The sequence below is a fragment of the Calypte anna genome, chromosome 1, assembly GCF_003957555.1.
Source record: "Calypte anna isolate BGI_N300 chromosome 1, bCalAnn1_v1.p, whole genome shotgun sequence".
NCBI classification, from domain to species: Eukaryota; Metazoa; Chordata; class Aves; order Apodiformes; family Trochilidae; genus Calypte; species Calypte anna.
Genome location: NC_044244.1, coordinates 115,748,404 through 115,774,466, shown reverse-complemented (window position 1 = coordinate 115,774,466; position 26,063 = coordinate 115,748,404). Strand labels below are relative to the sequence as shown.

Below are 26,063 nucleotides of genomic sequence, written 5' to 3'. Positions count from 1 at the left end.
CATCTTCTTTAAAACTATGGGCTATTGTTACTGACATTCTACTAGTGCTGCTCTTTCTTATTGTACTGAAATGTTGCTATGTGGAGCTTTCCCACCTCACATGAAAACCCAAAGCAATACAATTCTCTGTTAAATCAGTTTTCATCTGTAGCAGAGTTAAAAGAACCCAAGTAACAACAGCAACAACAACAAAACCTTAAGGTAAAAGTACCCTCTTGGGTACCTAAGGTAACCTAAACCCTTCAAATGTTTCAGATAAACCTTGCAGTACAAGGTAACAGTAAATCAGAGGAAATATTGGAGTAACTTAATGTGATGTCCCTGAACAAGTTTGAAATCAATACAAGTTGGATATCTTTAAATACAAAACAAATATATATTAAATGAGTTTTGCCTAATAAACTAATTATTAGTTTAATAAACTAATAATTTGAATTATTAGTTCTAATAATAAAACTAATAAATTTGAATTTTGCGTATTTGAAGAGTAGACCACAACTGATAACTTTGATGTTGAGGCACTGTACTACCACCATTACTAACTTTTCGGTGTCTGTCTTGGCATAGTGATAAGAGGAACTGTTCTGCTGCAGTCATTACTGTTGTAAAGGAGCAAATGGAGCTACTGGACAAGGTGGTAATCAGAAATCCTATGGCACTTATTAGAAGTGTAGGAGCATTAACATCAGAGCTCCATTCCCATAGTGATGATTATTGTTAGCTCAGTTTTGACCTTTTACCATTTCATCTGGCTGTCACATTTCTCATACAACCTCTTGAAGACTATCAGGATCATTACTGTTGTGATCCAGTCACTGCTCAGGTGCTGACTGCATACAACCTGCAAAAACCATTGCTGCCATCTTTCAGTACGAAAGGTTGGGTCAGTATTTTCATAGCCTTTATGTTTTGAAACTCCTGTTTCCAAATGCCCTCAGTGATTCTCATCCGAAATCGACAACCTGGCTGCTGTCACACAGCCCCTAAACCCCGCACCATGTCCCCGTACTAAACCCCGTACTTCATGTCCCTGCAGCCCAGGAATGAAGCTGCCTCCTATCCCTGCGTGCAGCTGCTGGGGGGGAGGAAGCCTCCGGCCACTCCTCAGTGTCTAATGCAGGTCTCCCTGTGCCCTGTCACTCAGCAGAGTGGCCATCTGATACCAGACACACGCATGGCATCTTACCTCAGCTGCACCCTAACACACTGGGTATATGGTGTCCCCATAGGGTTGCATAGCATCTCCCTGCCAGAGAGCCGTGGGTGCTGCATGCCTGCAGCTGCCCTAGCACTGCATCAGCACTATCACTTACATTTTAAAGACATGAAGAAAACAGCCCAGATTTCCAACCAAATAAGCCCTACTCTGCTAATGTGCATATAGATATACTGTGCATACACTGAATATAGATCAAACCCTCCCCTTTCCTGCATATCAAATGTAACTGCTGGTTACTGGCGCTGTCTTGTCAGGGGATATAGAGTCCACTCCTGCAGATTTACTTGCACAAGTAATAATGAAAATATAATAATGAAAAGTTGAGATCAGCAATAACAATTAAAAAGGAGTTGTACCACACAACTGATACGCTGTTGATTTTTTATTCACATGCATATACATGAAATATATTTCTAAATAATCTCTGGCCTGTTTGCATCTTAAATACAAAATGTGCACCTAGCTGCGTGTTCAGGTTTTGGTACTGAAGGCCTCTGTCACCACCTCAACAAAACAGTTTCTGTATTTTGTAGAAACAGAAGAACCTGAGGGCATTTTCCCTCATACAGGGAGCTGTAATTTTGAGTGTACTGCTTGGGGAGCGCCTTCAGGTTGCTGCATCTCTGCTCCAAGCTGACAGCCAAACCACACGTGACTCATTGCAGCTGCTGGACAAAAGGAAAACATGAGTGCTGTGTCTCTGGTTCTTCAGTGACAGGCATCTGCTTCAGAGGATCAGTTGAAAATTGAGGCGTATACAATGAAAAAAACAATTCCATCCTTCCCCCAAGGGAGGAGGAAGCTCATCTGTCTTTTTTCTCAGAAGTTTGTCAACTGCTCTGTTCCTGGCTGTCGAGAATCTTTCATAATGTTGGTGCTTTATGCTGAGATAGGGAGCTCTGTCTTGTAGTTGCAAACATGTATAATATTCCATTTATAAGCTTTAAATCAAGATCCACATTTCCCCAGGAGCTGGAACCCTGACACTGATTCTCAGATTATGAAATATTAATCCTGACATAATAAGGAAATTGTCAAAGGTGGGAAGGTCACATTAGCTAACTAAACAGCTAAAATAACATTAGCTTGACTCTGTCTGGGTTATCTTTGACACTATCATCTAACATTATCTTTCTAGAGGCTTGTGAAGATTTTACTTAGAAGGGTTATTTTAGGTCTCTTGACATGTTTAGATTAATATATAAATTTTTTTGTAGGAAATGCTTTATCAAACAAAAGTAATTGGGTTAAATGAAGAAAGAAGTGGATGTACTGCCAACAGTCTGTGATACAGAGATCAGTCCACATCATTTCATGTGCTCTTTGTGCCTCAGCTAGCCTGGAAGAAAACAAGACCTGAATTTCTCTCATCATTTAGCGAGCATTTTTACTTGGGTATTACAGAGTAAGAGTGACCCAAATATTCCAGTTTCCTTTGTAAGTAGCTTGGCTAGAAGCCTGTGTGATAGAAACAGCGTTTTTCAATCCATGCCACACACATGCATAAACTTCAGTGAATGCAGGGACAGTGAACTTTATCATGCAGTGAAATACATTTTCCAGTATAGGGTAAGCAGCACACCACAGAGGGAAGGGTGAAAGAATTAATTCTTGAATTCTTTGGATATTATTTGACCTCAAGCAGTTACACTGTAGATCTCTAACTATACTTAATACCCCACAGCACTGGATGATGAATATCAGGGTTATACAAGTTACATGTTATTTCTTAATTTCTTTAACTGAAAAATAATGCTAGCAACTTGTTTTAGGAATAGCAATTTAGCTGAATTACATATTTTTATAGAACTAGGTATTATATTATTTAAACACAGATACCTGCATGTACATTAGTAAGCCAAGATGGGGTGCATAAAGGAACAATCTCTGTTATAACACTGCACCTCTCTGCAGTATATTTTTGGTTACTGCTTTGGTAATTAAAAACTTTATGAGCAGAACATTGCAGAATGGTAGAAATCTGTTAAAATCCATTAGCACAGATTGAATATATTCATTAAATGCTTCTCTGATACAATAATGAAATTCACTTAAATTTTTTCATTTCCTTTTAGTGAGAAATTATTCCATTGGAAAGAAAAAATAAACCAAGTAAGTTGTGAATAAAATGCAGTAAAAATAAAAATAGTTATTTAAAACCAAATCATGTGAGCTTTTTACTTATGCAACAACAGTTATCTAATAAAAAAATCTGTGCCATTTTTGACTCTACGGGAGAAATCCCAGCAACATAGGAAATGGGAGCTAGATAAACTTATGTTCCCACAGAAGTATCTGGAAATCTACTATTGTGAATTCTTGTACTACTAAAAAGCTATCGTAGTGGGAAATAAGGAATCTACAGAATAGAATTCAATAAATTTATGTTGTTCATTTCTTTCATTGTTGGTTTCACATGCATTTTTAAGTCAGCTTCTTTTTCTCTTGCTCATGAACAGGCCAGAATACACATATAACAAAGTCATTGCTAAGGGTAAATAATACAGTGGTTTCTAACAGGAACACAGATACAGACCTAGAAAAGAGGGAGAGCTACTGTAATGAAACATTGTTACTTGCACTCTGAATTTTTAAAATTTCCTCAAATTTTAATAAGTAGCATGGTCTGGCTAGAATTTATAATTTTGCCCTAGCTCAAAGGGCAAAATTATCTGTCATGGAGACTTGGTATATTTGAAATCAAACTGGCACAAACACTACTATAAATATGTTATTATTGAGGTCAAGCATAATTGTATGAAATGCATGTGAATAAAGGAATAGCTGCCTTTCCATCAACTGGGGGTGTTGATGGCTTCTCTTTTTAAAAGAAAACCAATTAAATATGTAATATTAATTTTCTTCCTAGGCCTCCAAATTAGTTCTGAGGGACTCCAAAGGTTTACCTAACCTTAATTTGTAACTATATTAATTTGTAACTTTCCTCCTCAGTGTTTCTGAACGGTTTATTCCTTCTCAATTATGACATTTTTCCTGGATCAAGCAGCATGTCTCCATTTGTATACAAGTTGTGGCTTCTGGCAGAGCTGGTGGACCAGTCAATCAGCATACAATACACAAGGTTATACCTGGAAAGTGTGAGAACATCTGTGTGGAGATTTACCTCCTCAGGACTAATTGTCCTGTATTTTTCTTTCAGTGATGCCAAATGTATATAGGGTATTGTCTGGAAGCATACAGTGTTCATAGTTCTTGTTTACTCATGGGTTGTACACGATTCCTGGGCAGACTGTGCTTATTGCAGTGAGAAAAAAATTAATACAGGATCGAAAGCGGAGGACCAAAGAGTAGGATTGTATCTAGGGGTGACCCCTCTCTTTGAATATATGATACTTCGTGTGAAAGACAAACTGAAACATCTTTTTGTTAAAGTGATCTAAAACTCCAGTGTATTGTTACATTCCCTGAAACTGTGCAGACATTAAGCAGAAAGGAAAAGATTTAAAGCTAGGAGCTCCCTGTTGCTTGCTGCTGCTTTGGTGGGTATGTCCAGATCAATGTGGGTAAGAGCTTCTAACAAGAGGAAAACTTTGGAGAAATCCCAGTAAGTGAAACTGCTACATTAATAAGGAAACTGTTGTGCTTAGAAACCTAGGAAAAAAATTAATTTTAGGCTTCAGTCCATGGTGCATATATGTACCACATAGCTATTTTTTACACAACTATTCTGTTTCTGTTTAGCATCTTTGAGAATGTTATAGGAGGCAGAACACACACTGTTTCTCAAAACTTTGTCAGGACTCTGAACACTTCCTTGTGCCAGCTTGGACTATGTTTTCTCTATATAATAAGATTCCCATATACCACACAAAAACTATTTTAAAATATAATTGCAGAGAAAAAGAAAACCTCAGTTCTTCCCTATATCACACCTTCATTGAGGTCAAAGAGTTGAATGGAAAAATAAGTAGGGACAAATATCACCTGCACTGTTTACAGCCTCATTTTACTTCTGTGTCAAATGGATTTGTCTTTCCTCCCTCACATTTTTATGCTATGTGTTTAGATGCTAGATGGCAAAGATTTAATTAAATTACTTTTCTTACATAAAGAGATAAACAGTAGCTCTAATATTGCCTCATGTAAGTATACAAAGCCAAACGTAAATTGCCCCTGGGATTTATTTAATTTTTCCATAACTGTATATAAGGATTACACTACGGAATCAAGTAACTTCATTTTAGGAGACTCACAAAGCTTCATTTGCTGCTCAAAATACAAGAATTATGTAAATCACTTTTTACTTTGGATTAAATCATACCTATTTTCAATTGAAAAAGAAAAATTGATGCACTGAATTCTGGAAGTTATGGCATCAGGAATAATGCGATGCTTCAGCACAGATAAAGATTTCTTGAAATTTTCTGAAAAAGAGATGCCAAAAGTCAAGACTGCTCTTCAGTGCTGTGACTTTTCATTATTAAAAATATGTATTATGTATCTCCCATTTTTGGATAGAAGATCATCCGTGAATCAGTATTTGTCATTCAAGAGAATTTGCTGAGTACACAGGGCAAAAAATTTATTAGTTCTTCAAAATCAGTGTGTTTGTTATTTGCTGTTGGCATTGCTTGGTTACTCACCATATAAGTCATGGACTTCTAGTAGGAGCCTCTAGTGGCTAAAAATTGAATTTAGAAAGATTACCTGTTGATATTCAGCTTGCTGACAGAGGACACTGGGTGCCTGGGGACTAATTTTGAAGTCTTTGAAAGGTAACTAAAGAGAAACAAAATTTTTTTTAGTATTACTATTACAAACTTAGACATCAAAAAATTTATTTTTTAAGGGAAGAAAATGTCTGGTTAAACATGTGGCAACCTAGTGTATAATTAGCAAAATAATACTTAATTGAATTTATAGCAGTGTTTGAAAAGCAGCTTATAGGTTTCCTTCATTTTACTGGTTGAATTCTGCACCATTAATAGCTTCAGTATATTTTAACTTGTTTTAACACTTCAATAAATTTCCTCTTGTATACCTAATATGTTTAAATGCATTTTCAAAATATGCTCATTTTTAGAAATGAAGAATAGCTCCTTTTAGAAAGCCTTTCCCTTTACACTGTATCTGAACCTGATGCTTTCCATCATTTCCCAGCATAAGTTGGTGACTTCTCTTTGCTCCTTTTCAAAAGCAGCCAGTCATGTAGATAATAGCAATGAAAAGTACTGTAGTAAGCCACAGCTATTAAGTATTCCAAGTATTTTTCATTAAAAATATGTTTAATATATGTGTGAGTAAAAGAATAGCATGTAAGTATCAGTAAGACACTAAATATAGCTAAAATACCCATGGGAAAGTATTGTATGGAAGAGTAAATTCCACGGAGGTAACTTAATAGTTACTTTATACTTTCTTCTAGGGTTTCAGCAATAAAATATTTAATGAATTATACCTAAAGAAAATAAGTTTATCATAGGTAAGAAAGGATTGGAATTTCACATATAATAGTTACTAGGTTTTTACACCTCTGTATTTGTATTATTGAGAGGATAATGGGAAGCTGCCTTAGTGAAGTGTTGACTAAGTAACATTTTTCTGTAAATGAAAAAATATCACTTTTTTTGAAATACCTCATAAATTATAATCATAAGAATGTAACTTTGAATAGCTAATAAAAGCCAGCAGCTGTATAGATGTAAACCACTGGTCAGAGTGGTTTCCTGATCTAAAATCCACAGACAAAGTTCTGCCCTGAGTAATGGCGGAAGGAACAAGATGGGATGAAGAGAAGGGATGTGGCATTTCAGGAATATGGCCTGACTCTGCAAGTTATCTCTTAAAGGCAGAATTCAATTAAATAGGACCTTCAAGAAATCTCTTACTGGCCTTGACAATCAAACTGCATGGCACTACTATTTATAATTGGAATTGTAGGTATGGAAAGAAAGAGATGAATACACAGTACTGACAGAACTGTTGGGCAACCGAGACCAGAGATTTATGATTATGAATGAGAAAACTCCAGTCCTCCTGTACATGAAATAATCTCCCATACATCACTTTAAAACTTCAGATGGTACAGAAGATGTTTTTTTTTTTGCTTTTCTCACTTGATGACTTACTTCTCTGGGGAGATTAAGGATTAAATTCCTGCTGCTCTCTTTGGGAAAGAACATCACTGTCTTTATAGCCAGGCAAGCCAAAGGCCCAGTCAAACACGACAAAGGAAAACGTTCCAAACCTCACATTATTTCTGATTCTGCCATGTGTTACAGTTTTATTTTCTGAAATGGATTTTTGAGTCTGTTAGACACCTAAATAAAGTAATATTTTTAAAACATTTGTAAAGCCCAGAGATTTTTCCTAGCACAGCACACATAGACTTGGTGGGATGTATGAGAAAGTTCCTTTTTCTTCCTCCTGCTATCTTTTGTGTTTCCAAAGCAAATCTTCCATGAGGTTATTGTAAATATTTAAGTGGATGGAGTTTCATAGTCACACCTCAAATGAAATAAGTACGGTCTTTAGTTATTTCACTGCCAAAATCAGTTCTGCTATCCACAAGCAGAAGGAGCAGGGAAGAACTCTAGCAGAATAAGCCTAGCACCATAAAAATAACATGTGAGCATATGGAACCAGCTGTTGTTTTATAAAGTATCAAAACAATGCAGACAGTAGGGAACACCAATCTATTAATACCTGACTCTAATCTTAGAGGATACTTTAAAAATCTTTCTACTCCTCTCCTCAGTAGGCATGGTACTGCTTGCTACTTAAATAATTAATGTGCTACAACAAATGAAAGAAACTGCTGCTGTATGTTAAAGTTGCATATTTTGCAAGAAGTTGCAGATCTGATTCTTAAGCACCGTTATCAAATATATTAATAGAAGTACTGTTGGTTATGCATAATGGTCAAAACTTCCTCTGAAGTATTACAGGTTGACACAAATGGGTTTTCCTCCTTGTAAGAGAACAAATTTCTTAAATCTCAGGCTGGACTGGTTACAGCGGACTGCTTCCCTAAAGGATATTCTGTGTAACTGAACTTGGTGTGGATAAAAATACAGCTTCTGCCAGCATTCCAGGAAAAAGGCAGTCAGTGGGGTATGCTTCAGCTGTGCTGCTCTTGTTGCTTTGAGCAACTCTGCCTCTGCCAAAGAAGTATTCAGTGATGTGGCTGCTGATGTTCCTTGCACTCACAGCTGCTTAGAAACTTAGAAACTTAGAAAAACATCAAAGAAAACTTGTACTTTCAACAGTTTTATGAGTCTTGATTAGCTGATGTTTGCCACTCTTTCACTTCAGCCCTCCAGCATCCTTAACATCTGTAAGACTTGTCCTTGTGTTTTCTGGACTTCTGTTTTCCCCCAGTCCCTTGTAATTCCAGAGATCTCATGGCCTTTTCAGCCATGGGAGTTTGTGTGTCTTTCCTTTTAGTGGATATAAGTCCTGATTTGAAATGCACTGTCATGTCTCCTGAGCATTTCTTGAAGCTGTACCAAGATACTGATACCACAGTAGGACAAGCAAGTAATTTGTCTTTGTGGAAAGATGATGAGAAAGAGGGAGAAGTGCAACAAGACAGAAAATGGAGAGATTATTATTTCAGATTCTGTCTTAAGACTGAGAGGTAATGATTTGTTAAGCTGAATGTTTGGAAATCTGCTTAGACTGTTCATATCTTCAGCAAATTATTCACGGCCAATTTGGAAAAAAATGTTATGATCCCACTGACTTTATGCTACATATGAAACTTGTTTTAGGCATGATTCTAACATCTGAAAATACCTGCACAAAGTGTGCCTGGACATCAGCAAAAAAAGTTGTGCCACAAGGTCTCAGTTTTTCTTAACCTTTCAATCGCAAACTTTGTGTAAATTGAAGGAATTTAAAACAACAATTTATTCTTGCAGCAAGTAAAATTCACTACACCACCAGTTCTGTACAGTGTGGTGAAACTTTATCCTTTCATCTTGCAGAAATTACAGCTGGTAGCATGCACTCTTTGATGAGAGTGAAGGATCATTTGGGAAATAAAGGACCCTCTATCTCTCATAAATTTTGCTTTTTACTACCAAAAGAAAAAAAAATCCTATTATTAAAATATAAACTTTGAAAAAAATTGGAGTGCAAGCCACATTTCTGTGACTTCTAAAGCTCCTTTTTAAATCTAGCAATGCTTTACTCGCTAAAAGCAGTAAAGGATACAAAGCTCCCTACCTATCACTGTATGTTCCCTGAGATAGAAATTTTTTCAATTTTAATGTACTACGACAGAGTAGACACAAGGTAATGCCACTATCCAGTGACAGAAACTCAGCAGTGGACATAGATATTCTTGCAGTATGCAATACTGTTGAAATCAGGAACCTTCTTTTTTTTTAGGATGCATTACTTCTTCCTCCAAGAATCCAGGGAAACAGCTGCACGCAAGTCTTGAATCAACTTTTATAAGAGAGGAGAGGACACAGAAAAAGGAATTTCGAGTAAGTAGTCAATAAAAGGTAAGAAGCAACCTTGAAGTGAAATAAAAAGCCAAAAGGATGTTAGAACTTCAAAACAAAATCAACTCTCCTCTTCAATGTGTGCAAGTGAAAAGGATATTTGATCCTTTCTACAACCTTGAAGTACCATGGCTTAAAGTAGTGCTTTACATTGTAATGCTTCATTAGTTCAAAGCACTGTGTAAACATTAGCTAACAAAATCTCACAGTATCTCTGCAAGGCAAGCTCTGTTTTTCTTACATGGCAGACAGAGAAACAGAGATGCATTTTCTTGTCCAAGGACACACTCCAAGACATATACAGTGCTGGAACCCTTATTTTCTAGTCCATAATAATTTTCTTTACCCCACAGTGGTTTTTTAGTCTCTACTTCAAGTACAGAGGAAGAATGCATAAACTGTCCACAAATTAAAGGTAGAAAAATAACTGCTTTTATTGAAAGTATTATATAACATTTAGAACTATGTCACAGCAGTTTAGGAGGTTTTGACCCATTAAAAATTTATTCTTTTCTTTCTTCATTCCAATACATGCAAAACCAGAAATGTAGAGTCACAAATCAAATTGCTATAATAATATTATTGTTGTGTAAATATTATATATAATATTAAAATATACATTATATATATTTATACATATGGGCTGATACCATAAAGTGTGAATTCAAGTGTTAAACTGGGTGGACGAATACTTTAAAACAAAGTTCCAAACTCTGCAAGAAAGCAGCTCTGGATCCAGCCCAGTTCTGGGAAGTTTCCATATACACTTCAGTGAACTTGGTTTTTGAAGGAAACTTAAAGTTAGGGAGGTGGGCCTGAATAATAAGTTTGCTTTGCAGAATTTAGGTATGCTAAGGCATGGTTAATTCTGAGAAAGACTACAAAAATTATTTCTCCCCTTCTTAATCCCTATTATATGAATGTTTCAGATGATCAAATATTACTATATTGAAAGGAATCACTGTGTTTGCTTTATTTGCAGTATAGTCATATCTTGAGCTATGTGCATGTGGCCTCAGGCTTTATTAGGCAAATATGTCAGTATTTCTGGGCTAGGAGAGTAGAAGTTAATTCCTTATATGAAAGTATTGCAGTGTTGGCTTTGTCCTTTTCTCTTGTGAATTACTTTTATGGAGATGGTTTTCTGTAATGATAATTCACACAGTCCCCTGCAATGAAGCACCAGTGACAGTCCCCACTCTTTCTGCACCTTGCTGGAGACAGAGCAAGAACTGAACTGGTGTACCAGTAAAACCACACCTTGCACCCCTCACCTACCTCACAAGGGCCACGGTTCAGGCAGGGAAGAGCATGAACACAGCTTCCAGCAGCAGTCAGCTGCCACTGGGTAATGTGCCCAGCATTTGTCCTGAGCTAAAAACATGCCCAGAGACTTAGAAATCTCTATGGGTATCCTGGTTTCATGTAAAAATTCTGAGTTAAGCTAAGCCAAAGCACACTGCAGTCTCCTGCAGTACCTGGCAGTTCTGGAAAGGGCTGCAGGTGGGGAATCAGATGCTCATTGTCCCCTTCATCATCCCTGGGCTCTGGCAGGGGTGGAAGCTGACAAGAGGACACTTTCCCACCTTAGAGAAATGCCCACACTGCCTTGTGTCCTCCCAGTCTCATGCCAGTGGCAGAAATAGAGTATGCCCCAGCCTTGGGGGTCCATCTGCACCTGTGTGTGAGGATGTCCATACAAGTATCTCAGGTATATATAACACACATACATTTATATGCGTATGCACACATACACAAACACTTAAAAAACTCAATAATTCAATGCTGAAAGATACTCCACAGAGAATATTGACTGAAGTACTCTGTAGCACGCTAGATTTAAAAAAAAAAACAACAAAAAACACCTTTTAAAACTCCCTAATATAGATACTCCTGTGGGATTTGTTGAGAGAAACATCATTAAAGGCTGATAGGAAGCTGAAGCTGAACACCTTGAAGAGAAAACAAATTGGAATTTCAGCACTGAGAACAGTCAAGTGATAGTCAAGTGATAAGAAAGTAGAATGAAAACAAAACACAGGAATAAATACAAAACATTCGTTCTTTTCTCAGGACTCATCTAAGCTTCATATAAAGCATGTGAAACAGGTCAGAATTCCTCAACACTTAGAATTCTTTTCATCTATTTTATTTTCTTGCTTTGCTTTATTTTATTTATGCCTGATAGGATTTTTTTCTAAGTGGGATTTTTAGGAGATCCCATTGCACATATAAATAACAGTGACTAGTAAAACTTCTGATGAAAGCAGGCCTTCTAAAAATAACTATATTTATAAAACTTGTGAATCTTTAAGATGAAAAAGAAGAGACTTGGCAGAAGAATGAAAAACAATTAATTGTGAATGAAAACATTAAACTTTTAAAAGCAGCTTTTATGCAGCAAAAATGAAGACTAAACCTGAAGTTGAAAAAATTAGCAACTCTGCTTTCAGAGAGTTTTATTTACAGATAGATGTGAGGACTTCTGTCATGAACTTTGTTACTCCACCACAAACTTCCACAGTTTCACTCCTTACTTCAGGTTTAAACTATCTTTAAAGTAAAAATGTTAGTTTAGCATGGTTTACATATTAATAGGACTTCTATTAACTTCCCGAGGGTGACCTTTTATAGTCCTTTCAAAACTGGCCATATTTACCACCTCCTTTGGACCCTCTGGCCCTCTGAGCTGCTGCATGCATGCATCTCCCTGATTTTTCTGCACAATATGAATGATTTCTGCTAGTTACCATGGGGATGTGAACAAGGACCATGAGATGCATAGCAACAATGCTCTTATTTTTCCTGTTTTTTCTTTCATGACAAGGAAAAAGGGACATCAAGACATGCGAAAGCTTTTTCATTCTGTTTATCTTTTTCTCACATGCACACACAAAACATTTGCTCTCTTTTAGCTAACATATCATAGATATAGGTTGGAACTTTAAAGCAAAATCTGAAATAAGACTGCTATGTTCTCAGCTGACCAAAGGAAAACCAAAAATTATTACAAGAACTATTATACTTTTAAAATACAAACTTCAACAATATAGAGGCTTTAAGATGTCTTCACTTGTTCCACCTGTTCACAAAAGTGAGACAAAACCAAACTTTGCATAAAATCAAGTATTTATGCACACATGCATATCTTGAGAAAGAATAAGCTAGTCTTTAAAAGAACAAAAACTCTTCTACACTACAGTTGTACAAATTGGACAAACGTCAGTGGAATGGATCAAGGGTAGTAATCTTAATTTGGGTAATTATAAAATATAGGCAACTCTTAGCTTAATATTTTGTGAGAAGTTACCAACTCTGCTTCCCAGATTCTGCTTCTCTCCCCCTCCCTCCTTTTCTAAACTTACTCTTGTCAGCTTACTAAACTTACTCTTGTAAACTTACTTTTGTCTTACTCTCTCAGCTCCTTTCTCTATCAGTAGTAATGAATTTAAGTATTGTTAAAACTGCAGTTTTGCAGGGAGATACATCCGTCACTCAGTAATAAGACAGAAATCGATGTTATTTCATCATATGCTATTTCTTCATTCTTTCATAAAATGAGAAACTTTTTTTATTAGATCTCCTTTTAATAGGTATATTTAATTATATTCTCAAAGGATGAAGACAACAAAGACTTAAACTCTGCTACTCGTTCAATTAAAGCTGTCATAGCTTGCTATGCTCACTGTCCCTCCTACACCGCATCGTTAGATGACCAAATGCTCTGTCATTACTTTATTTTGGTGCCACTATTCAACTGTTAGCATTTTTTAAAAGTATTTCATTCTTCAAAGACTGAATTGCTCTAAAAGTCTTTCAGACACAAAAGCAGTAAATAACTAATTAGGTCAATGATAAGACACAGCAACTTTTGACTGCCTACATGAATGAGGACACTGACGGAGAAATAGCCTGACTTCACATTTCCAGGACAGCAGGAGTTGTTTAAGCAAAAGAGATAAATTTCTCATTGTGTTTGAGAAGTGCACAGAGGAAAGAGCAGGTACCTGAGACACTCCTGTGGAAAACTGTAAAGGACATAACCCCAGACACCAGCCCTTTGAGCATCTCACTCTCATGTATGGATGAGGCAGAGCCCTGTTCAGCAGACAAGCAGCACAAGGCAAGAGCCTGTAGCTGTCTGAAAAGATGTGGCAGCAGAGGACAGTGTGGATACTTAATGTCAGACTGAATCTGAATTTTCTTGTCTAATAGTGAAATTTTCTTTTCTAATAGCGTTTGATGAATACTCAGCAACAGAAGTAGTACTACTACTCTGTACTACTACTACTAGTGGTAATAGTAGTAGTAGTACTAGTACTCTGTAGTAGTAGGCTACTACTACAGGAGTAGACTGCGACTAAAATTGTAAGAGTACTTGCTGGACAATCTGTTTCTGAGTTGGGACTACTAGCTAGGTGCAGAATCACATCTTTGTAGCTGTCTGTGCCATACTTTAGGGTTAAAACAATCATTTCCCATCACATTACCATATCAACTGTCCTTCTTGTTCCCTTCCAGCCCTAAGCACCCAATCAAGAGGTTCCCTGCCAGCAAGCAGATGATGGATATTTTCAAAGCCAACCAAAGAAGTTAGTAGTTATGTAGTGCCCAGTAAAACTAGCAGCTCAACATTTCAAGAACACTATGCCAAGTAAAACATTTTACTTCCTAATGCTCTTGGATTTTATCTCACTGTCCTTCAAAGTGGGAGATTAAACCCTGGAAGTAAACTAGCTGAAAATCCACAAATATCAAGGAGGGGGTGGTCAAAAAGCAAATGAGTGGAATGATAGAAATTAATCTGAATCTATTGGATAACTCAGTTTCATTGCAATTACATGAACGCCAGCAAACTCTGCACATATTGCAGATTTTCCACCTATTTATTTAAAGAGGAGCTATGTTTATGATAACACAGAAGATCATAAATATTCAAGGACATAAATTTTCATTAGTACACTAGCAAGCAAATTTTCGAAGTGATGCATAGGGATTTAAGTTCATGAGTCCCATTAATGTCATTACTTTGAAAATTTACTTCCTATGAAATTCTGAAGAGAGGATGGGAGAAAATGGAAAAGACTCTGTCTTAATTTTAAGAAGATGACAGGGAAAAGCTTGTCATCACTTTGGCACTCTGGTACTTTAATCGGTAAAAGAATAATTTAAAGCACATCTTCAAAAGTAAGCTCCATTTTAGGCACTGACACAGATGGTGATATTCCATCAAAAATTTCTGCTGCACATTACTAGACAATGTACTAATAGGCCTTTTCCTTTCTTGTAAATATTAACAGTAGGTCAATCCTACTTTTCTTCTGGGAAAAGTTTAATGGGAGCTCTTTATCTTAAAATTAGAAAGCAGACTCTGTATTTAGGATCTGGAATTTCAGACTGTGGCAGTGGATTGCCTGGAGTTTTTTTGAGATCTCAGTTCCCTTTTGGCCAGCTATAAAGTTACATTAATGATACCAGAAAATAGTCTTTCTGTCTTTGACTTAAAAAAAAAAAAAATTAAGTATTTATTTTGGGGTGATATAATTTTAATTCAGTTAATTAAATTCAAACATTTTTTAACATGCATAGTATTAATAATATGCTTTCTCTTTCCCTGAGATATGTTTATAACAAATTTTATATCCATGTGGAATTTTTTCATTATGTTTATAGATAACATCTGAGATCAATCACAGTTTAGTGTAACATGCATATTTTTTCTGAAAGATTTCATCAGAGGATGTGGCAATTTATGCCTCACTGCTAATTTTGTGGGTTTGGAGTTAATCTGGAAGGAACATGGACAATTCTGAGAGAGGCCCTTGCACTGATGAAAAACTTACAGACTTGAGCTCATAAAAGAGGACCGTGTTGATCACTATATACTTTGCATAAGCATCACTAGAGAAAAGAGTCAAGGTGAAACGACCTTATAGGCCTGATTTCATTATATGGACATGTGTGAAAATGCAAAGTCACAGTTGCTGGTTCAGTTGGGCATAGGTCCTTGGAGATAAAAAGAGCAATTAAAGAAGATGCAGATAGCTCTAACACAGTTGTTTCTTTGCATCAGTCTCTGCCGTAGAAAATGAGTGGCATTTTCTGCATCAGGCTTGCTTTGCCTGTCAGTTATGATGAGGATCCCTTAATGACTGAGTTATCATGAGAAAAGACACTGAACAAAACTGATAACTGCAAAGCTTCAGTCAGCAGACCTAAATTATAGACACCATAGAATTCAGAAGAAGCTCAAGTTTGAGAGGATGGAGCAGCTAGTAAAGGGCACAGGCTCTAATTAAAAATGTCTACTATATCAGTAGCTTAGAGGGTGGCACATTTTATGTCTCTAATTAAAAAGGCTTCAGAAGTGATCCAAGAAGTTACAGATGAATAAACATCATGTTTGTATCAGGAAAGGAGAAGAGTAAACACCTGAAAGACCAGGACGTAATAAAGTCTAGCCTGCAGAGTTTTCTGAAGACTAGCAAGCAGGTTGCAGAAGTTATGTAGGTTACAGCAGAGGAGAGAAGACTGTGAGGAACTTCAGGGAGATCAGACATTGAGCTCACAGAGACCAGCATTAGGTTCAATACTGCTGACACTCAGAAAACATGCACGAGTGTCCTGGTTTGGGCCAGGATAAAGGTGATTTTCTGTCTTGTACTTTTGCTTTTAGCTGAGTCTCTTTAAGTAGCTGCACTTGCTGAAATTAACTGCAAGTTTCTCAGACAGTGTCTGCGTCTAGAACTGATAACACTTGATGTTTATAGTTACTGCTAGAAACTGGTATGCAGAGCCAAGGACACTGCTCAGCTCTGATGAGAACATTTTACCATCCAGGAGGCTAAAGAGGTCCCACCTGAGCCCTCCTTTGGGAGGAACAGACAAGATAGATGCCAGAATTGACCAAACAGAGTATTCCATCCCATTTACGTCATACTCAGTATAAATTTGAGGGATCACGAGGGCCAAGCCATGATTTCCTGCTTCCAGCTTCTGGCTGCCTGCCCTTCCTGCCCTTCCTGCTTCCCTTCCTTCACCCGGCATCCTGGAAGGATTCTGTCCGTTCATTTGCCTGTGGTCCTGCTCCGTGCCAGCCCATAGCTGTGTGTTCCTGCCTCCAGTTCCCGACTGCTGCTGACTCCAGGAGTCCAGCCTGGACTTTCCCAGGGCTGCCCTGCAGCCTCGGTGGTGACGTGAGAGTTATTGGGGGAAAGGAGGGAGGAATGTGGTATCCATTTTCCTGTATATTTGTATATATTTAGTAATTTTTCCTATTTATAATTACTGTTTCATTAAAGTTGTGTAGTTTAGTTTCCAACCCATAAGTCTCTCTCCCTTATTCTCTCTCCTTTCTCTATCAAGGAGAGAGAGAGATTAATAGAGAGCGTCTGTTATTCGGTTTAATTGCCGGGCCAGTGTTAAACTGTGACAACAAGGGAAAAAATTTAGATTTCTCATATACTTTAAAAATTTGATATTATCTTTCCTCCTGATTCAGGGAAGAGGCATACTAATGCAAGGAAAATGAGAGATGGCAGATCATGAATTGAATGCTGGGAATGTCTGCTCGGAGTATTTTTCAATAAACTATGGAACTCATCGCTGCTGCATGTCATCAAGGCTGAGAATTTATGATAATTAAAGAGGTTCTGACATGAATTTAAAAAAAAAATTATAAACAACCTTCATACAGAACTACATACAGTGGGCAATTCTAAGAAAAAGGAAGCAAAGAGACAAAAGGGATATAAGCTTACATTGGTTTGCATTCGTCTTTAAAGTTGTAAATCTGCCTGCAATTGAGTCTTAGGTTCTTCACAGCAGTAACCAGATGTGCAAGCAGAATGGTGTTTCTTGATCCAGGAGATATTTTCTGTAATCTGATACATTTTTTTTTTCTTAGCTTCTCTTCTGGTTTCTCAGATTCCTATGTTCAAATTGCAGAGGAGGGAGTGGCAAAGTCAAAAAAAGTTTAGAAAATTAAGACACTTTTTATTTTTTTCCTTTTTTACCATCTGATTGAAGCACAATCAGCACCTGTTATCACGGTTGTGGCGACAACTGGGAAACTGGCAGAGCGGGGAAGGTAAGGAAGATTAGTTTTAAATTTGATCTCTGATGAAATAGGAATATCACCCATGGGGTCTGGGTCTAGAGTTCAATGGATAATCATAAAATATTCTAAGTCTGGAGAGGCTCTAAGCCTGTGCAAGCAAGGATGTTTAGACATAGGACGTAAGGGGCAACAAAAGAGCAACGTATGACAGGGAAGGACCCAAGATGTGACATAAAATGTAATTAAAATGTTCCCAAGATAATGGTAAGTAGATGTACAGATTGGCAGAAGGTGAGAGCTGGATAGAAATATAGCCGCAAGAAAACAAGTCTTTTAAAGAGTTCCTTCTTACTTGTGTCTTTTGGAGCCTTGATTTGTTTTGTTTTCATGTGCCTGCTTGCCACCTGAATGTTCCTCTACACCTTCTGTTCTGTTCTGTTCTGACTAGAACATTTCAGGAACCCAAACCTGGGGAAGATGGGAAAAATGAAAAGATGCGTTAAAAGGATGCAGAGAGAATCAGAACTGTCCTAGACAAGCACAGGAAAATTTCCTAACATTAATCTACACAGCAAAGAAGATTATTTTGCCAGTTAAGTTCTAAGTGCAAAATCTTTCATACACCTCCAGAGAGGCTTCTTACTGGCAGAACAGTAATATAAAGATGCTAATGTGTCGAATCAAAATGTCACTCCCCCTACTCCTTATACAGATTCATTTCTCTCCCTCTCTTTGGCTGCCTCTAGCTGCATTCTTGAAGTTTCATCTTACTTCAAATTTAATAATTCTCTAGCTCCAGACATGTGCTTAAAGGACTGCATATAATTGCTATTCTAAAGAGATTAATACCTTTTATTGATCCCCTATTTCTTCATCTACCTTGGCAGCATGCAGTATTTTTTAAGAAAAGGAAAAATGATTTGTTTTCAGGAGTCCTGGTTTACTGCCTATTCGTACAGCTGTTAGAGCTCATGGCTTCTCCTAAAAACACTGTGGTAGAGCACATAGAGTAAATATATGTTTGAATTTACTGTTAACAGTTGACAGCATATGGAAAAAGCTATAATCTAGAATTAAAGCCTGCAGAAGTGTGTATTGATTTGAAAAGACAGGCTTTATCTATTAAAAATAACCCTTGCTGTGCACGTGCACTTTGTGTTGCAGTTCAATGGCTTACAAGCCACATGGACATCTCCCATACCATAAACTGTGCTGGTGTTTATTAAATGAACACCACATTTTTTGAATGTATAGCATGTCCTAGCAGAAGTGAATTATGTTTTAATTTGGTAAACAGTTCTTATCACTGTGGTCATTTATTTGGTCATTAGATTAATGTTTGTGGGGTTTTTTTAAATAAACACTTAAAATGAAAATGAAAAACTAATATAAAACCATAGGCTTCATATTCTTCTGGATGTAGAGAAAGAAACTGACTTAAAAAATATGGGATAGGATAATACATTCACATACTTACAATATGCAAAAAACTAGACACAATAGTGTGAAACTAGGAGCTAGGTAAACCATTAAGGGAAGCACGTTCCAAAAGGGTTCCTTCCATTCTAAGAAATGCTGAATGTCTGAAACTCCTATTTATTTAAATGAGAGCTAATGTGATGCAAGACCTTGTGGTATATCTCAGTCTTTTTCTCATAAACAGAAAATGGCTCTTTACTTACCTAGCATTAATCTGGGCTGTTTTTGCAAAAATACGTATTGCAGCCTTTGATGAAGCAAGACATATTTAAAGGCACAAACATATGCAACATAGATTTAAAATGTTGATTATTCCAGACCTGGGACTTTAGGAATATATCAATAGATGTAGGCATACAAATAGAAACGGCCACCACTTAATATGGTCTTCTAAATCATTTTAAAGATGTAAAAGAAAGTCTACTATTTGAAAAAAAAAATGGCAGCACAATAATGAAAATATTTTGATTATTACAATATCAAAAATCAAATAACCTCTATGGAAATTTACAATATGCAGTCTCGCACTGCATTCAAAATTCACTCAACCACACCATAAATAACTTGCTTTATGTGCATTTGAAGTGAATTTCTGGAGCTCTATTGCATTGATTGTGAATACCATCCCCTTGACTATGTGTTATATACTAAATTAATCCACCCTTTGGTTAGAATATTGAGGCAATATGATGTTGGTCTAAGATTTATGCATAGAATACGTATGTATATATTACTGCTAGTTCAAAATATATTCAGAAAAGAACATAATCTGAAATATCTTTGGTTTTTTAAATGTAAAGTAGAAGCTTGTGAAGCTTTCCAGTTAGCATGATACTTGCAGAAAGACAGGAGAAAGTATACATTTTGTTGGCTGCAACAGTGTGTGTCTGTGTTAGTGTTTTAGACCATCGTAAAGCAGCAATCATGGAATGTAAGAACTGGATTTCTTTTGGATTAAATCAACCAGGAATCCCTGATTCAGCTGCAGATCTAATGAAGTACAAACCCTAATGGGCTTTAACCACCCATATGGCTTCAGGACAGTTTCAAACGTTCATGGCAAGGATGTTCAGTTCTGCAGACCAGGCTAAATGCAGCCTAAAAGAAAGAAGAGCAAATTGCATGTAAAATTGGCGACACATCATCAACTGCTTTGATCTAATGATATGCTCCTACTGAGCTAACCTGCTTCCTAATGTAGGTGTAGCCATATATTCACTTTCACATCATCAGTGGTTTCCCTATTAAAGCCACAAGGATAAATAAAATGAAAATAGCATATTCAGGAATTACAGAAAAGCTGTCATGGTTTTAGTTATCTTTTTCATTTCGTCAAAACTTCACGGAAGCAAGACCAGGTATAATTAATGAAAAAGTCTTTTCTCAGCCAGGATTATTCAGAGGTATAAGCCTGATTAGTTTTCATCCATTCTTTTACACATTTGTCAGTTATGTGAAGACAATGTAAAAAAATTTAGTTTTTCCTTTCCATTGAAAATGTTAACTACTGAAATGAGAAAACATAGGTTATCCAGACTCAGAATTTTACATTCAATGAAGTGTTTTATTGCTGAAAGAAAAGGGGAAGGTGGTGGTTTTGGGAAAGTATTAATATGAATTTTTCTATTGTTGCCATATTGCAAGCTTAAATGAGAATGATAGAACGGACCACAGAAACTTTTCAATGCAACACTGCACCAAGAACATTTTCTGTATAAGCCAATCAGTAACACAAAATAAGAGAAAGATGGAGATGTCTCGAGGCAGTAAATTGGATTTTTCTGGTTGTTTCTTCTATGTACAGAACATTGCTAGTGTCAAAAGCCATGAGGCTTTTAAACATTAAAGCACTGCAACCCCCATTGACAGCATTATTGTGTACATTTTCAAAAGACAGATGCCTGCATGATAAAAGGCTGTCTTTTATTTCTAATTTCACTTCACTTGGTGCGATTATATGAACTGGGGAACTAAATTTCAAAGATGCTAATAGTGATGAGCTCAGGTGTAAGAATACATTACTTGCTTCTCTTCACAAATAATTTATACAGGCTGTAATTTAGCATGACACTGCTGGTTAGTTGATGAATATGCAAGAACTGACAGTTTTTCAGTCTTTAACAAATAAAAGTTTTTCCATCCAGTGATTCAGCAGTGATACTTTAAGACTTCAATTTAACTATTCTTTAAATGCTGGTCACTTAAACATAACTGTATTTTTCCTTTCCATCAACATTTTGCAGTCAGCCCCTTTTCCAGATCCCGAAGCTAGCAATGTAACTCCACAAATAATGTTGCAGTTTGAGTTGTCCTAATGCAGATTTTACTTTCTAGTCTCTTCAGTGTTGTGGCCCAACCTTAGCTTCTGTAAACAATCTCCATGAAAGTTTCTAAACTATCCCTGTATCTCTGTGGCTTAATCTGCTTTACTATAAACTTTATAGCTATGCATTCCATTACTCCATTGATTTAAATCAATCTGGTGTATTTCTGCAGGACTCACCACGTCAAGACTCTTTTCCTGTGTGTGGTAGCACATCTGTCTTTCATATCAGACATTTCACACTCCCGAGAAAGCATTTATGGCCCACTCTGTCTTGTAGAGGACTTTTTTCTTTTTAAAAAAATTTCCTACGGATGAAAAAGTCATATAGAAATTACAGAAGTACCCAACACTGTTCCACTTCTTATTGTACAGAAAACGAAGTGCAAAATGTGAGGCCCATGTTTTATATCTGAGTTTTGAAAATTTGAAAGCCATTTTAGGAATGGCTTAGAAACTGCTGAACCCTACATGGTACATGAGTGAGGAGACTAAAAATGTGTTGAGACACTTTGAACCACACTGAGGTGCTTTGCAAAAACAATACAAAAGATAAAAAAAAAACCCAGCCTTATTTGACATGGGAATAATCAGATCTAGGTTTGTCAGATTAGTATCTGTTTTCAAGGCTTCTGTCTCAAAAAACAGATAAAAGGTTTATGAGTTTTCTCTAAATGTAATATGAGATAATAGTTATTTTATCAGCTCTCAGCATTTTGTGCAACAAATACAAAGGCAGCAGGCTACCAAGAACCACTGGGATTTAATGTAAACAGCATGGCACTATGAGTAAGGAAACCTAAATTCTCCTCCTGACCTTGCTCAGTAGCTTTGGCAAAATCATTTCTTTGCTTCTCTTTGTTTTGAAAACTACACAGTGCTAGCTAATACTAGTAACAGACAGGAACAGTAAAAACAGTCCTGTATTACATTTGAAGAGTGGGAGGGGAAAATGTTTTACTTTCCTCAGTACACTGAGAGAAAATAATCTGCTTCTACTTCCATGTTCTCCAGAGAAACAGCAGGAAAAAAATTCTTACAAACATCTATGAAATATATCCCATAAAAGTGTTTAACAAGTATTAAAGAGTATTAGGTGTATATTTTTAAATGGCTGTTGCTATAGAAAAGATTTTATCTGTTTTCTAAATGACAGCAACCTAATCACATAATTATGTGCAAGGAGAAGTACCACACTTATTGATTAGAAAACCATAGCTGAGTAATAACCTCTTTAGATTAAAGTCTCTTTTCAGCAGGTAGTTACTTCTTGAAGCTCTGTCTTCCTTTCTCATCTTTGCCTGTGCAGGCTGCAGGCTGCACAGGTGGAAGCAGTCGAAGTGTTATATATTTCCCTTGTTTAGAATTCATCCATGTTCTAAACCTTTAGGAAGATGCAGTGAAGCTTTATGTCACAGAAGCCAAACAAACATATTACCAGATCCACTGTCAGAATCACCTGTAAGCAAACTGATAGCTCATTGTCTAGAGGAGTCTTCTGAAGGGAGTTAAAGCCTTGGGTTTCCCAGTTTGGTTTTTTTTTTCCAGGATTTTGAGAAACTCATTTTCTCTGCTCTTCTTAAAAGGTCAGAAATTTCATACAACACATAGGCAAAACCTTATGTGTTTGATTCTAATTTGTACTCTACAAATCCCTATATTTTGACAGCTAGCATATCTGCCATTATGATACCAGAAGGACTGTTGTAAAATGAATATAAGGACACTTAGTTTAGCAATGAACAATGAAGCAAAGGAGTAGTGTTTGTCGACAGAGATACTCAATGCTTCTTTAAAGGTGGCAGAGATCTTTGGGCTTTCCTAAGCCCTGCACTTGAGGGAAAATCACAATCAAAGCAGATAGCTTATAAGAAAGATCTGCAATATTTTATCTATCACTCAAAATTTAAAAAGAAAAATAGGAAAGAAAAGTCGCTGTCTCTCACCGTGTTGAAAAGGATGGGTTTGCCAATTTCTGCATCCACCAACAAACAATAAAAAAGCTTTCTGCATCTTCTTCATTGTTATTAAAATAATTAATTTTTAAATAATTGAAAATGAATAATTAAAAAATACTCTTATTAAAATACTCTATGTTACATTTCTGTTAGCACAGCTATTTTGTATTCTTATATGTGAAAAATTAGCATATGACAATGGAGGAGATAAACTGAACTTTTTCATTCTTGGACTGAGTAAATCTCCTCACATTGTTTGAAAAGAAATCAGATCAGCCAAAACCACACAGCTGAGAAAGTGTTTCTAAAGCAGAGGTCATTAAGACATGGCCTCAGCAAAAAAAGAATAAATACATAGGAACATGAAACACAATGACCTCTAGGTCCGGAACATAAATCACAGCCATACTAGACCCTGCTTAAAACTGATGAGCTATGGTCAGTGGAGTCCAATTGTTTGCTTTGCTTTGTAAAGGTCAGTAATGGAGTAAAACTGAAGGAGGATGAAGCTGTAAGAATTTGGCTTTTTGAGATTAAATTTGTGAAGCTGTTTAGTTATTTACAGGAATTCATAAGAGTGGCTGATTGCTTTTTTCCTGTTTTAAATTGAACAGCATGCATCTCCTGTCTCAAGGTAAGAGCCAACTCAGAGGTTTGTGAGAATGGGTGTGTTATAAAAGATCTTGCTGTTAGAAAGACTTTTCTTTGTCCTGCTTACTTCTGCCCATCAGTGAAGCGAAATTCATGCACACAAAAATCCCTCTGAAAGGTTGGAAGCTACAAGGGTTTCACAGTTGTATGGAAACAAGTGAGAAAAACAGAGTGAAGCAAAGTAGAAGTTTTTCCTATGTATCAGTCAGCAAAATGCATCAGCAGGGCTCCCAAGTTTCTGGTACTGTGACAACTGTGAGGTGTTAAAAATGGCCCTGTTGGAATAGTGTCTGCATGAGACAGCTTCCCTCCCTGGCACTAGGAGACTCCAGAGTTGCTCTCAGCTGCACCCAGTAAGTACATCCACAGGATTCAAGTCCCATCTCTCAGTCACAGCCATTCCTGCTGCAGTTTTACCAGTGCCAGTAGCCCTGCAGGCTCTGCCTTCAAGCTGGCTCCCAGCTGAGATTGCTGATGCCATCTAGAAGCTGCATCAAGATTCTGAATGTACAGGCAGAGTAAATGCCATGCACACCTTCATGGAGCTTTCCACAGTCACACAGGAGTGCAAGAGACAGTCCTGATTCCCACAGTATGGGAAGAAAAATACAAAGCAGATAAGATTTTTTCCCATTTCTGAGCTTTTCTATAGGCAGGAGTAGAGGAAAGGAAGGCCTTGAGGATCATCACTGGGCCATGGGATCACAACACACTGAATCAGTGGTACTGCACAATGATTCAAATGCCCCATTCCCATTGCAAGGCTTGATACTGAATTACTGCAGACTGTGAAGCTAGCCACAGCAAACTCAATGCATGTCAAGCCATGATCAGTGCTTCTTCCTGCCTGGCAGCAAAGAGATTCTCCAGACATTTTGTTTGACTGTCTCAGTCTGCTCTACAGGTATTACAGAGATGACAACTCCTTTATGAATATATGATTTTGCCTTAAACCATCTAGCCCAGGCACTGAGAGCAGAGGAGAGTGATTGAAGTGTAGACATTTGCTAAATTAGATTTACTTTAACAGGCAAATTTGCTGCCACGACTGTCAAAGCCCTTGCTGAAAGCTCATTGGACAGAGGCTCCCTACTGCCTATTCCCTTCAAAAAATGAGTCTTTGGAATTTTTATAAGATATGTTTTACCTGTTTAGAGAGCACCACAACATAATAGAAATAATAAATAAATATACACATAGGAAGCATAACGAGGAAACATAAGCCTTACCTTAGGACAGAATCATAAGATTGTATTCTCACCAGGTGAGTCACTGAAAGCTCACTGCCATGACAAATCATTTGGGCAGGTGATGTCCAAAGAAAGCTTAGCATTCCTCAAATTCTGAAATGTATATGCCAGCTATTACTTAAATAGTAGCTGGGATTTATTTTGAATAGAGGCAGCCAGAGACTTATATTGGCAAGAACAGCTGCAGAAATATCTGAGGCTTTGACTTTCAATGCTGGTGATGACACACCACTGCTTTCTGTAGTACTCATGCTGAATGCTGTCTTTTTTACTTAGCTGCTAGCTGCAGCCATTCCTTCTGTTTTCTCATGTCAAGCCTAACACATTTTCTTGATAATTCTCTTCATATTCTTTTCTCTTATATCCGATCTTTCCTCCTTTCTTTCTTTTTTAAAAGGTAAATCTGTTTTTTTCCTTTTTGCTGTCCCACTTTAAAAACACATAATTCACTCTGGGAGTTGCACTGTAACACCCCACATGCATATTACAGTTTTTACTATCCTAAAAGCATAAGCTTTGGGGAATTTGAAGTGTCTCCTCTCGTTCTTGGTATTATACAGGGCTGGCATCAGTGCTTATAGTATCATGAGTAATAATAGCATATTCTGTAGCTTTTCAGATGCCAATGAGATAAACACAATTTTCACAAA

At 36.9% G+C, this 26,063-nt stretch overlaps 1 long non-coding RNA gene across 1 annotated transcript; it reads right to left on the bottom strand.

The window, feature by feature from the left end:
• Positions 1 to 1,644: 1,644 nt before the first annotated feature.
• On the bottom strand, positions 1,645 to 25,469 carry LOC115600435. Its single transcript, XR_003988957.1, has 3 exons — positions 25,393 to 25,469; positions 18,105 to 18,220; positions 1,645 to 1,884 (listed from the first exon to the last, which is right to left on the bottom strand). It is a non-coding gene; the product is annotated as an uncharacterized LOC115600435 (long non-coding RNA).
• Between the last annotated feature and the right edge of the window lie 594 nt (positions 25,470 to 26,063).